Source organism: Dipteris shenzhenensis, chromosome 10, assembly GCF_047967505.1.
Source record: "Dipteris shenzhenensis isolate YYH24624 ecotype China chromosome 10, Dip_SZ_1.0, whole genome shotgun sequence".
NCBI classification, from domain to species: Eukaryota; Viridiplantae; Streptophyta; class Polypodiopsida; order Gleicheniales; family Dipteridaceae; genus Dipteris; species Dipteris shenzhenensis.
In genome coordinates, this window is record NC_141605.1 from 23,687,863 (window position 1) to 23,692,837 (window position 4,975).

The following is a 4,975-nucleotide window of genomic DNA, read 5'->3' on the forward strand; positions in this document are numbered from 1 at the left end:
GTCAATATTGGATCAAGGTCTCCCTACCCAGGTTAAATTATTTTGGATATATCAATATGGAACCAACCCATAAACAGGAGCACTCCCATTATTCCACCTCCTCTCCTCCTCAAATCCCTCTCTAATACTTAGAGATTAGTCTTAGATAGGGAAACACTAACTTGAGCTCCTTTTTAGACCCCAAAAATCCCCTAATGCATGCAGTCCCTCTTTGTTCAATAGTAGCTTCTTGTTCTCAAGCATCAAACCATGCCAATTGGCTACTCACTATCCCCAGCCTACTCGTGAATCTGTGCCCAGACCTATAACTATCTTTACATAGTATGTGAAAGCTACTTGGTTTGCATAGTCCATATTGGAAATAATACATGTATTAGTGCATCCCTAGGTGATTTACACGATGCCATGTCTGCTACCATCCCATCCATCAAAAGTTCATAATCTACCTATGATAGCAGACTATCCCACCAGCTTTGTTGTTTTAACCCTTGGCACCCACATGCAGGATACTCACATGTTGTTAATTCATGAAGGTGGTCAAGGTGGTAGGGAAGATATACACGAGTGGGGTGTGCAAGAACCATCGCATGCAAAAAGATGTCGAAGAGGCAATGCATAAAAATGGTAATCCACAATAGAGTACAAGGATGACTGACCATGGCCAAGGTGGTGGATGTAGAGGAAAATACTTTAAAGGAAATGATCGCAAATTGCAAAGGAAAAGAACTTGAGAAGCTTGAGACTAAGGAAATCAACAATAGAAGAAATCACAACAACCTGATTGTAGAGATAATTAAGTAGCCAAAAGAGACAAAAAGGCTATGATTAAGCCTCACGGATGAGCAAATAGTATTTCTTTGATCAAATTCTACTTGCCACTATTGTGAAAAAGAGGAAGAGTGAGAGGAAGGTGTTGTTGAGAGACCACACTCAACATCATATGATTACATGTGCATAGCACTAACACATATAGAGTGCTATAAAGGAAAGTGTTAGATGCCCTAACCCTAACCCTAAATGGGTTTGTATATATTCTACATTTTCAACTAAATCTAGTGTATAGTTAGTCATTTGTGGTGTGCTCTCTAGCTGTGCCCTCTCTCCTCATCTCCACTCTTCTCCTCTCCCCTCTTCATATTTTGTCATGGTATTAGAGCATGGTTCTGCCTTCCATTGAGGCACCATCCTTCTTGTGAGAGCGAGAGAGATCGATCAAGAGTGGAAGCATCTCGGATGCCAGTGTTCTTGTGAGGAAGCTCTGCTCCACTCAAGGTCTCTAGACGATGAGCTACATAGCAGTAGTACTAAGTGCAAGGCCAGCGCACAACTAGGCAGAGAGTTGGAGTTTGAACCTCGACTCTCCACCATAGTCTTAGCCAGACGATCAGCCGCTCACCAAAAGATGGCTCCCACAGGAGCAACGAGCCGCTCCATCTCCAATGGCCCAAGCTCCATCTACACAGCTCGTCCAACTTCAACATGGCTCCAAATGACCTTCTCTGTAGAAACCAAGTCTTTGCAAGCTCCTCGACAAATTCCACGCACAGATGAAATCTCTGAAGATTCCGTTAACATCTTCAAGATTTCTTCTATCCACAAGGTTTGCTAGCCTCATGACACGTGGTGCCCTATCCACAAAGGCAACATCATCGCCTTCCCAGTAACTGGCACCGGAGTCGCCTGCCATGTCAGCCTCACCTACCACATCACCTCGTGTGCCATGTCAGTAGGCTCATCCAGTTGCCATGTCAGCATAGACACGTGGCATCATGCCATGTCAATCATTTCTAAGTCAGCAAGGCCATGTCATCAGATTGACCTATACCCAAGTTAGGTCAACTTAACCCTTGGTTAGTCAACTTGACCATGGTTGGGTTAACGTGACCTTGGGTTAAGTCAGTCATCAGTGCCACTTCAGCTGTCCAATCATCACTGCCCCCCGATAGCAGGCACACAGTACCTTGGCCAGGCACACTACATGTGCACTTGCCTGCCACACTGTCAAGACATCAAAAGAAGCATGGGATATGTTCATAGCTCTCTATGAGTCCAAGAACACTTCTAGGATTCTCACAAAAACCAAATCACAATCAGAGTTTTTGCAACAGCAGTGAAACCGGTCATGCTTACATACTTAGGATCAAAGACTACAACAATCAACTCACAATAGTAGCAAGAGAGACTATGAATCCCACAAAAATGGTTCAAGTCATCCTGAATGGACTAGAAGAGGGATACAAGAATCTAGTCCAAAGTATTGCCATCCAACGGAAAATTCTGACACTGGAAGAACTTCAGTCAGTTTTACTTGGTGAAGAACTCAGGACTCAGGCCATTCATGCATGCAAAGGTCATTCTAAATGATTAGGCATTCACAGCTTCAGATAGAAGCAGAGGCAGAGGTAGATCATTCTAGTGAAGTGGTCATCATCAGCCAACAAAATCAACATCAAAATCAAAATCAAAATCAGCATCAGCATCATCCTCCGCAATATCAGCATCAACAAAGAGGAAATCATTACCAACCGAGGAAGGTTCCAAGGACGAGGGAATGTATTCACCAACATGTCAAACATTTAGTGCAACTATTATCGTAAGTTTGGACACTATGAAAGAGATTGCCAAAAGAAGCAATACGACCAAGGCGGCCAATCCAGCAGCAATCCAGGAAACTTCCACCGAAGAGAAAATCATCGTAGTGGACATTCTAGTCACAGTCATTATGCAAATGAACATGGGAATACATTTCTTGCAACTGAGGAAATGCAAATACTGATACAGTGTATCTAGACACTGATTGCAATTCAAAAGAGGATTTCAGTTTATCAAGTTGACCAAGCAGATCAAGATCCTTGGTACATCGACATCGGTGCATCATCTCATATGACAAATCATGAGGAATGGTTCATAGAGATGAAACCATTAGAAGGTCAAAAGAATGTCATCTACACAACAGATAATACACCAAATTCAGTTCAAGGGACATGCATTATCCCTATGAACAATTTCATTGGTACGAAAGGATTGGTGAAATATGTACTCTGTTCCGAAACTCAGCAATAATCTCTTGTTAGTAGGTCAAATGACGGAACACAACTACCGAGTCATCTTCGACGGAGATAAATGCACTATCAGAGACAAATCCAGAAGATTTCAGCTAGTAGGAAAAGGAGTCATTGAAGGACGCTTATACAGAATGCTAGCTACAGTACCAAATTTGCATGCCATGTTAGCTCAAGCGCAATAGATGCCACTATTTGCAAAATGGCACAAGAGATATGGACATGTCAATTTCAAGAGCTTGTTAGATCTCAGGAATCAGAATATGGCAATTGGGATTCCAAAGCTATAGTTTATTGGAAAAGTTTGTGAAGCATGCTACGTCGGCAAACAAAAGAGAACCAATTTTAGTAGATGCACCTCTCGAGCAAGAGGTATTCTTGATTTGATTCATATATATGTATGGGGTTATGCCTAGACCTGCAGCATCAATGGTTCACTTTACTTCTTGACTTTCATCTATGGACTGCAATAGATATTGTTGGGTCTACTTTTTGAGAGAGAAATCTGAAGTTTTTTCTAGATTTCAAGAATTCAAAGCCATGGTAGAAAACCAGACAGGCAGCAGAAAGATCAAAGTCATGAGATCAGATAGAGGAGGCGAATACATGTCTTTAGCATTCATGAACTTTTGCAGAAGTTATGGCATTCGAAGACAATTCACATGTGCAGATACTCCTCAATAGAATGCAAGAGCTGAAAGGAAGAATGGTACTCTAGCAGACAATGCTAGAGTAATGCTTAGTGAGAAGCATCTTCCGAATCAGTATTGGGCAGAAGCAATAGCCACTATAAACTAATTGCTTAATTGACTTTCTCCCCAACCGATTTAGGGTATGACACCTTATGAAGCATTCACTGGACACAAGCCACACATTGGGCATCTCCGCATATTTGGTTTCATAGCATATGCCCACATACATGATGACCATTGTAGGAAATTGGATGCGAAGTCACGCAAATGCATCATGGTTGGCTACAGTGAAGAAAGCAAAGCATACAAGTTGTATGATCCCATTAACTGAAAGGTCATTATCTCCAGAGATGTAATCTTTGATGAGGAACCATAATATAATTTTATGGCAACTTTTCTATCCTAATGTGTATGCTATGACATTCATGTTGAGTGCTCTCATGTGTCGAAAGATGAGAAGGTAGTTAATGGATCGAAATACTTGAACTAGTAATACATACGCTATATAAAGAATGAAATGATGGCTTTTGAAGTGATCTATGAAGGTTGTGTTCTTTTGAGTGATCTATGAAGGTCAAAAATGTAAAAATTACTGGAGAGTTGGATAGTACTTTGGCAAATTTTCATAAGTTTTGTTTGTTTTTGATACATATAGTATTAAACTGAAGTTCTCTTTAAGCCATGTGTTTTTTGGCCTAGACTCAATTCAAGCATTATGGATACGAATTAAGAGTATTTATGATGAATTAACCTATGCGTTCCATCAACCACCTCCGATTTGTGGCCATCTCACTTATAATCATGCTCATCTTGCTAAGAAAGTTAGTCCTTCCATCACATATATTTTCTACATGCCATTTCCTTGCTCATATGCATGTCTCTCTCACCCTAGCCATGGTTGGGATGATTTAGCAAGAGGACCCAAGATTATTGGTACACCCTATTAAGGTTTACTACTCGAGTCAATACTTACCACAAAGAATCTCTATGTATCTCTAATGCAGTGTTTTTTGTGCTTAGAGAACAAATACTTGTTACAATGTAGGATATGCTCATGTATGAATTAGACCATAACCTAAGTTAAGCCTATCTCCCAAAATTAAAAGAAACTTAACCTAACTTATGGCAAAAAAATTGCTTTCCCTCTTGCTCATGACTCTTTGCGCCTTCCATCCCCTCCTTCCTAGTTGCTATCTCATCCCTCTCCTTCCCCACCTCCTT